General features: G+C 44.9%; 1 pseudogene; it reads left to right on the top strand.

Moving 5' to 3' along the window:
• Positions 1 to 10045, top strand: part of LOC119288439 — a 79263-nt pseudogene that overhangs the window by 1154 nt on the left and 68064 nt on the right.

Genomic DNA, 10045 nt, shown 5'->3' with positions numbered 1-10045 from the left:
AGCCTGTCGCCCGACTAGAGAACACCCCCCCCCCCTTCGCGACGAGGAACGCGGCGGCCGAGCCGCCGCCTTTCGCTTGGCCGGCGATCTGGCCGCCGGCGAGCTGCGGTGTCATGCCTGATTGCTTTTTCCAGAAACATCAGGGACCCGATTCTTTTTTCAGAAAACATCAGGGACCTGATTGCTTTTTTAAAAAAGTTATAGGGACCTGATTGCTTTTTTTAAAACTTACATAGGTACAGACACGTGGGCCCTACCTGTAAGGTAACAGTCAAACAAACGGTTCTCTTACGTGCGGGTCCCAACTGTCATAATCACGATCAATTTTAAAGGACTCCATGATTAGGATTTTTTGAAACAGCCACCCCCTGATTTGGTAGTTATCTGAGAAAAATTAAAAACCGGTAGTTTTTTGGAACCCTAGCCTGTAAAGTAGTAGTTTTATGCTATTTACTCGCCATCCAGGACATCCTCCTGGATGCCGAGGCCAAGAGCCGCAGCAGCCCCGCCGTACGACCGTGGATCAAGGACCTCGAGAGTCAAGACTGCTGCCTACCAAGCCGACGACGTCCTTGATGACTTCCGTTACGAGGCGCTGCGTCATCGTGCCGCCCGACGCCGCCGTGACTCCCAGCTCTGCCGCAGCTCCACCGCACGCAAGGTTCGGCCTCATCCTACCTTTCTCCCTGTTGATTTCCAATTTGCTTTATTTGAAAATGGAAGCCTTTCAATTTCAATTTATTTATTTACACGTCAGGTGTTGAGCTATTTCACGGTCAATAGTTTGGTTGTTTTCCGTCTTCACTTGAGTTGGAAATTGAAAGATGCCCTTGAGACGATTAATGAACTCGTTGTGGAGATGAACAATTTTCACTTCCTACAGTATGCCGAGGCACCAAGTGTTGTTCATCCACAAACAAACTCTCATGTCGATGAATCAGAGATTATTGGCAGAGAAGATGAGAAGGAACAAGTGGTGAAAATATTGCTCGACCACAACAACAATAACAGTAATAATGTCATGGTGCTTCCCATAGTTGGTATGGGAGGAATTGGTAAGACTACCCTTGCCCAACTTGTGCACAATGATCAGAGGGTGAAGCATCATTTTGAGTTGGCTATACGGGTCTGTGTCTCTGACAAGTTCGTTATCGAAGAAATTATCCAATCTATAATACAAGTGGCCACGATGAACAAATGTGATTTGACTGAGATGGAGGCACTGCAGAAAAAACTTGGTGAAGTGTTGGGCAAGCAAAGGTATCTCCTAGTGCTAGATGATGTTTGGAATGAAGATAGACAGAAGTGGGACGCCTCCGGTGGCCTCGTAGAACATTGAACTTCCCCAACGTGCCGCCGCGGGAGCGGGCGCAGGAGCTCGCGCCTCTGCCGCGGCTTAGCACCAACGAGGATCGTCGCGACAACCGGAGGCTGGAGCACCGTCTCGGCATCGCCGAGATGGACGAGGAAGCCATGGCGCTGTGGCGCCAACGCTTCCTGCAGGACATCATCAACGAGCGCGAGTTCCACACGCAAAGGAGGGCGGAGAGGGATAAGAGGAGGGCGGAGCGAGCTACCTATCGTGAGGACAAGCATAGGTGAAAAGAAGACGCTCAGTTCAACATGAGGCTAGGAGCAGCGTCGCCCTGGGAATCCGACGACGATCGGTATCTTCACGCCTACAGTCAGACATCGGAGTAGGACATCACCGAGGAGGAGTCGGACGACGAGGAGTAGTTGAATTATCTATTTTTTATCTATCTATGCTGAGAACTACCCTCTACTCTCTAGTCTCTCTACTTCTCGATCTCAGCACTATAAACGCTTTTTTAAAGCGCCGCGCGTTGCGATTCTGTTGGAGATGCTCTAAGATGGCAGACGAGTGGTTTAATGTTGTCTACAAGATGCGCGAGTATTACTAGTAGTATATTTTTCTTGCCATGCTAAGATTTTAAAACCACGAGTGCGAACATGAGGAGCAATGAAGACCAAACACGAGATATTGGGGACATCTTCAAGGAGCGTGCCAAGTTAAAGAGGAGCTGCACCGAACCTGTAAAACGAGCTTTGGTAAGTAACACCCTTTCAATTACTTTCGTTTAGCCTCCTGTTCTTCGATGTGTATATTTTGTAGTTTCTGTTTCTCTTAAGCCTCATGTTCTTCGATGTGTAATAAGAAGTGTCTTAATTGTCCTAATGGTTTGTTTTTTGCTTGATGTAATAAATGGGTGTTCTCACCTTATAGTCTGTTTTTATATTTTTTTTCCTTTTGAATTCACTTCTGCGAGTTATGTTTATCTGGCTTCTACTAAATGGATCTGGGTAGCTCTGAGTATTGATCTAAAAAAGAAGTAACTTCATGTCAGGATGCAGTTCATGCAAGGAGGGAAGTATGGTCAACCTCGAGATCATTTTTCCAAAATGAAGCTGGATTACACACAAGGTGCCAGTTCCCTAATGATGCTGGATTAGACACAAGGTGTAAATTCCGAGATGATGCTGGATTACACATAAGCCAGGTGGAGTCGTTAGCTGTTTGTGTCCTCGTGGCTCTAGTAAAGGCTGAAAGAAAGCGTGCCGTAGCCATTGAGAATGTAGCTGAGTTCCTGAAGAAGCGAAAAGAGCAATCAGATGCTCTCTTCACCCAAGCCAAAGAAGAGATGGAAGAAGCCAGAAATAAGCTAGCAGAGGCAGAGCAGGCTAGGCGTCTCCTGCTATCTAAAACTGTTGTCAATACAAAATTTCCTTCATAATAGCTAGGTTCAAATGTTTATCCAGTCAGCATGCCTGTTGTGATGGCCGTGCATCTACTGATGTGGCATAAAATATATTTTTCGGGTCATGTAATAACAGCAATTACTTTTGAAACAATAACAGATGAAGCATTGGACATGGTATAGTTCACGTGCAAGCCCAAGATTCCAAGTTCAACTTCCACATCAAACTCATGTTCACATATATCTGCACATTCATACATAATGTCCACAACCATGGTTCACTTCAAAGCCAAAAAATAAAAAATGTGAGGAGAGTTATAAATAAAGAAAAACCTCTACTAGTTCCTGCTACCAGTGCGAGCACAACAAGTCAAGACCATGCGTAAATTAATTATATTTTGGTCATTTTTTGTGTTCTAAATGTCGGCTCACGGAAGGACGTGTTGCCGGCACACGCGCGGATTCAATGAAGGAAGGGGGAGCAGTCTGAAGCCGGTTGCAAGCGGCAAGAAGGCGTGCTCAGCCGGGCCTGCAGCGAGTGGGGCCCTCTTGGCCGGCTCGCCGGTTCAATGCCTGCGCTATGAGAGGTCGCGTCCATCTTAGAGCAATCACTCCCTCCAGTCCTTTTTTGTTTGGGTATAACAAAATCTCGTTTTCCATTCACATTTTACAAGTACAATTCATGGACAAATTTTGACCCAAAATACGATGGGACCAGTAAACCAGAACGGAGGTAGTATTTTTTTTAATCAAAGAAGGGTTTCCCCTTTCGATTTTCGTTACTGAAAACTAGCATCTAAATCTAAACCATAGTATTTTCCTTAGAACTACCAGGTTCAACATCTCGCAACATAAACACATACAACCATACGCCAAGGAGGTACGTAGTACTATGAATTTCATTTTCGCTCCATACCAATCGTTCTAAAAACTACTTAGTAATTATAACGCGCCATTGAAAATCGGAACTCTTAACCCCCGCTAAAAAAGATATTTTAAACGTGGCTACTCGATCTGTGGCAACTGGCGAGCCACCGCCTCCAAGTCGTTCACATGTGGTCCCGACCATCAACTCCTACAAATCAAATTATCAGCGAGCTGACTATTCCTACAAAGGTGATGCACCACGTACCCGGTACCCGCGAATGCAGCAATCGTGCACCTAGGGTTTTAGGGTTTATAACGTTGCCTTTACGTAACACTCAAGTGTGCGAGACAGCGAGAGACCGACTTCGTGCGTGCGCCTCTTCTCTTCGTATATGTACTCCATCATTTGTCTGGTATTCAAAAAAATTATAATAACTACTAGCAATATTTCAATGCATTGCCACACGATCAAAGTAGATTAATACATATTCACCGATTTGATAGAAAAAAAGTCTAGTTTTGAAATACGTATATCACTAAAAATATGTTATGTTTCACTCAAAATATATTTCTTTGGCGGTTTTGATGAGATAAGGGAGGAATGTTGTTGGTTTCAAGATTCGAGAAGTGGTATATGTCTAATTTCTACTCTTGCTAGCAAGATGCCCATGCGTTGCACGAAACATGAAGATTTTGTGGGAGAAAAGGATGAACGAGGGAAGGCCTTAGCTGCAAATGTGGAGAGGAGTGCGGGTAAATTGCCATATTTTCCTTCCTATCCGTCAGATATAAATCGGACGGCCTACATTGCTGGATGGCAGGCCCACCATCATCACCAACTCTGTTTTTTATCCCTACTCTCATAAAAAGCATAGTCGGTTACGACGCCAGGGCAAAGCCCGAGCGGCTCGGCTCGGCGGCCTCCTTCTCGCACGTCAGCAGCTCAAGATCATTGTGGCGGTTACGATCTTGATCTCCTCGGCGATGATGGTGGACAATGATGGCTGGAGTGTGGCGGCGGGTTTGCAACCGCAACAGCAGGTGGCGGCGGCGGCCATGCTACAGCCGCTCAGCCTCCGGTTTAGCTTTGGAGCGCGGTGGCGCTCCTAGTTTTTATCTGCATCACACGGACGCCCGGGGAGGTGAAACCTGTTGGGTAGCGTAGTAATTTCAAAAAAATTCCTACGCACACGCAAGATCATGGTGATGGCATAGCAACGAGAGGGGAGAGTATTGTCTACCTACACTCGTAGACCGTAAGCGGAAGCGTTATGACAACGCGGTTGATGTAGTCGTACGTCTTCATGATCCGACCGATCCAAGCACCGAACGTACAGCACCTCCGTGTTCAGCACACGTTCAGCTCGATGACGTTCCTCGGGCTCCGATCTAGCAAAGCGTCGGGGATGAGTTCCGTCAGCACGACGGCGTGGTGACGATGATGATGTTCTACCGGCGCAGGGCTTCGCCTAAACTCCGCGACGATATGATCGAGGTGGAATATGGTGGAGGGGGGCACCGCACACGGCTAAGGAACGATCCGTAGATCAACTTGTGTGTCCTAGGGTGCCCCCCTGCCCCCGTATATAAAGGAGCAAGGGGGGGGTGCGGCCGACCCTAGGAGGAGGCGCGCCGGAGGAGTCCTACTCCCACCGGGAGTAGGACTCCCCCCCCCCTTTCCTAGTTGGATTAGGACTTGGGGAGAGGGAAAGAGGAAAGGGGGGCGCCGCCCCCCCTTCCTTGTCCTATTCGGACTGGGGGGAGGGGGCGCGCGGCCTGCCCTGGCCGGCCCTCCTCTTCTCCCTCATGGCCCACTAAGGCCCATTAACCCCCGGGAGGGTTCCGGTAACCCCCCGGTGTTCCGGTAAAAACCCGATTTCACCCGGAACTATTCCGATGTCCAAACATAGGCTTCCAATATATCAATCTTTATGTCTCGACCATTTCGAGACTCCTCGTCATGTCCGTGATCACATCCGGGACTCCGAACAAACTTCGGTACATCAAAACTTATAAACTCATAATAAAACTGTCATCGTAACGTTAAGCGTGCGGACCCTACGGGTTCGAGAACTATGTAGACATGACCTAGAACTATTCTCGGTCAATAACCAATAGCGGAACATGGATGCCCATATTGGTTCCTACATATTCTACGAAGATCTTTATCGGTCAAACCGCATAACAACATACGTTGTTCCCTTTGTCATCGGTATGTTACTTGCCCGAGATTCGATCGTCGGTATCCAATACCTAGTTCAATCTCGTTACCGGCAAGTCTCTTTACTCGTTATGTAATGCATCATTCCGTAACTAACTCATTAGCTACATTGCTTGCAAGGCTTATAGTGATGTGCATTACCGAGAGGGCCCAGAGATACCTCTCCGACAATCGGAGTGACAAAACCTAATCTCGAAATATGCCAACCCAACATGTACCTTTGGAGACACCTGTAGTACTCCTTTATAATCACCCAGTTACGTTGTGACGTTTGGTAGTACCCAAAGTGTTCCTCCGGTAAACGTGAGTTGCATAATCTCATAGTTACAGGAACATGTATAAGTCATGAAGAAAGCAATAGCAATATGCTAAATGATCAAGTGCTAGGCTAACGGAATGGGTCATGTCAATCACATCATTCTCCTAATGATGTGATCCCATTAATCAAATGACAACACATGTCTATGGTTAGGAAACATAACCATCTTTGATTAATAAGCTAGTCAAGTAGAGGCATACTAGTGACGTTGTGTTTGTCTATGTATTCACACATGTATTATGTTTCCGGTTAATACAATTCTAGCATGAATCATAAACATTTATCATGATATGAGGAAATAAATAATAACTTTATTATTGCCTCTAGGGCATATTTCCTTCAAAACCGGGCTTGGCGGTGGTGGCCATCTCCTCCGTCAGAGGTGGTCGGCATGTGTATGTTGAGTACATTCTGGAACCCCAAAATAACACAAAGTGAGATATACAGGGCAACATGTAACACTATAAGCAAATCAAAGTTCCATACCTTGCGCCCATTCCGTCGAACACCTCAGGGCTGTGGCAGCAGCGTCGCCGACGAGCATCCAGGGGAAGCTCTTGCGGTGGCGATCGGAAGAGGTGGTGGCGTGGTTCTCCTGGTACCTTTGTTGGCCGCCTTCTTACGTTTAAGCACCACCACCTTGCGCATCTTCGCCGGCGCGGGGGGGAGGGGGGGGTGGGCGCTCCTGCCTTCGCGGCGACGGCTGCGGGAGCGATGATTTGGACGACGAAGTTGCCCTGGCACTTGCGGGGATGGGCGGTGGAGGCTTGACCGGTGACTTGCATGACACGGACAGTGACGAGGTCGGCTTGAAGGGTTGGCGCGTCCATGGCTTCCACGGTGATCGTCGAAGACTGGGAGGCGTCCACGGCGGCGCTACAGAGCCGGGGAGGGTGGTCCGGAGTGGGCGGAGGAAGATCAATGGTGGCGGAAGGAAGGAAAAGCGGGAACTGCCGCGCGGAAATGTTCCTCCCGCCAGATCTCGCTAGCGATAGGGGTCACCTTCGGGTCGGCCTCCCACACCGTGTTTCTAAAGATTGAGTGGAGGAATTCGCCGCGCCCTGCAAATTTTTTTAAAGGCCGTGGTCGGATACGATGTCCGTTCGGGTCACTTTTTTCGCGCAAAACTGTAAACCGGTGGTTATTTTACAGTTCGACATGATATAAAGGATATGCTAGAGATGCTCCTTACGTTGTGAAAGAATTCATTCATGGAGATTTTATTCATGTAGGTCGAGAAGACATTGACTGAATGTTGGCAACGCCTCTTATTTCTGGGGCCAGGACAGTTGTCGTCCACGCACCGGCTTGCGCTACAACGCTACACGGCCAACCGTCACAGAATCGTGCAGCACTCGCACCCTGGCCGCCACTGATTGAATTTTTCTTCAAGCTTCACTTCTCCCGTTTGCAGCAAATTTCATTAAAAAAAGAAAGTAAACAGGGGAGCACACTTCGACATATTCTGTGCGTCCTACCTAATACAAGCTAGAGGAGTATTAACAAACTGCACTTGTCACTCAAATGTGATCATGATGCTAGACGAAATAGAGTAGCAAGCAAATGAATAATTTATTATTGGTCCATACATATTAATTAGGTACCACAAACGACCGATCCACTTTAAATCCTGACGACTGGCACAGGATTCACACATTTATTATCTACTCCCTCCGTCCCATAATATAAACACTTTACATTATGGGACGGAGGGAGTATTTAGTTTAGTTTATTTGAGCCAGAACAACAGTCTATCCGATGACGGGAGTCCGGGTAACGATTGGTTGCTCGATGCCGTTGCACCAAACATAGACCCGGAAACGTTCGAAGGTGGGCGGCTCAGGGTCACCGTCCTGTCTCAGAAGAGCAAAGACGTCCGGCCGCTCTGTCTTGATGACTGTAATGGCGTCGCCGCCCTGCATCCCCACCAGCTCCGGCCATGCTGACTTACCATACACTTCTTTTTTTGGCATATCTTCCTAATAATTAATACGAGCTGCAGATTAACAAACACATACAGAAAAGGTTGAACAACACATGTATGTATGCATGGCTGATTGATCATCACACGCACACGCACGCACAGAGAAGTCAGCAAACCTGCAGATTGACGAGAGGAAGATATTTAGCTCTTGTGGTTACTGCATACGCTTGTGATTATAAGTCGGCTCGGCTGCTCTCTCCATATATAGATGTACATATACTGGTCGATGACAATGATGCATGCCTAGTAAGTATATATATGTAACATGCAATCATCCGTAGGTGTGATATAATTAAGCAACCATGCATTGCATCAATCGCCGCCCCTCGCTAGGATTACGATTAACCAACGATGCCGACTAAGCCTCCATCTAGCTGCGTTCGCTTCTTCATTTGTACCTACTCCTATTTCATTTGTCGACTGATTAATACATAAAGAGGATATTCCATATGCTTGCCCCTGTGTGTGCTGTCTTTGGAAGGATTTTTCATAGGATCAATCCATCTTTGATGTTTAAAATTAAATCACATATTTCATTTAATAGTATATAGCAATAAATGTCATAGATTTAAAAAGTCGAGGGTTTTTAGAAAATGTTTGCAGGTTTTTCTTTAAAGTATACAAATATGAAAAAATATGTGCATCCAAAAAAATCTTCCCCATTTTGAAAAAAGTATGTGAATTCGGAAAAGGATGGCAATTGTTTTTTAAAAATCATGTATTTGAAAAAAGTACATTTAAAAAAAATTATGGATTTATTTATATTTAATTTGAAATAGTTCATAGATTTGAATTTTGGGAGGACTTTAAAAGGTTTCTCGATGTGAAAAAAGTTCGCAGGTTTGAGAAAAGTTCACTGATTTCAAAAACGTTCTTGGATTTTATAATTTTTAAGGATTTTATGGATTTAAAAAGTTTTTGGATTAGAAAAAGTTCGCGGTTTTAAAAGGTGTGATGAATTTGAGAAAAAAGAGAAAAAACCCAACACAAACATGTCCCCAAAAAAACTACTCCCTCCGTTCCTAAATATAAGTCTTTGTAGGGATTCCACTATGAACTACATACGGAGCAAAATAAGTGAATCTACACTCTAAAATGCATTTATATACATCCCTATGTGCTTCATAGTGAAATCTTCATAAAGACCTATATTTAAGAACGGAGGGAGTAATGAATAACCATCCTATAAAACATTTCTACAAACCGGTAAAAAATATTGTATGAATCAGCCCACTATGGACGATCGAGAGCTGTGCGCTTGGTATAATTAGGGCACGACTATTTCTCGCCTTACGGCAGAGGAGCCGCCGAGTCGCTGAATGGAACCACCAGCTGGGCTAGTCGACGCGCGTAGGACACTCCATCTTTTTTCTGTTTTGGCTTTTTCTTCACGTTTTTTGTCATCGTTTTTTGCTTTGTGTTTTTTACTTTTGCTTACACTTTAAAAAAACTATATATACTTCCATTTTTAAAATGTTGAGAAAGTATTTCAAAATGTTGCCCAAGTATTTAACAAAATGTTGAACAGGTATTTGAAATATGTTGAACACGTATTTAAAAAATTGAACAAGTATTTGAAAAAAATTGTTGAAGAGGTATTTCAAAAAAAATGGTGATCATTCATATAAAAATGTTCAACAAGCATTTGAAAATTGTTGAACAAGTATTTTAAAAATGTTGAATAAGTATTTGGCAAAATGTTGAACATGTATATGAAAAACATGTTGATCAAATGACAACAAATGTATATGGTTAGGAAACATAACCATCTTTGATTAACGAGCTAGTCAAGTAGAGGCATACTAAGGACACTATGTTTTGTCTGTGTATTCACACATGTACTAAGTTTCCAGTTAATACAATTCTAATATGAGTAATAAACATTTATCATGAAATAAGGAAATAAATAATAACTCTATTATTGCCTCTAGGGCATA

The sequence above is a fragment of the Triticum dicoccoides genome, chromosome 4A (genome assembly GCF_002162155.2).
Source record: "Triticum dicoccoides isolate Atlit2015 ecotype Zavitan chromosome 4A, WEW_v2.0, whole genome shotgun sequence".
In the NCBI taxonomy this organism is placed as follows: Eukaryota; Viridiplantae; Streptophyta; class Magnoliopsida; order Poales; family Poaceae; genus Triticum; species Triticum dicoccoides.
The sequence above is the reverse complement of the archived record's forward strand: the minus strand, read 5'-3'. Positions and strand labels throughout refer to the sequence as shown.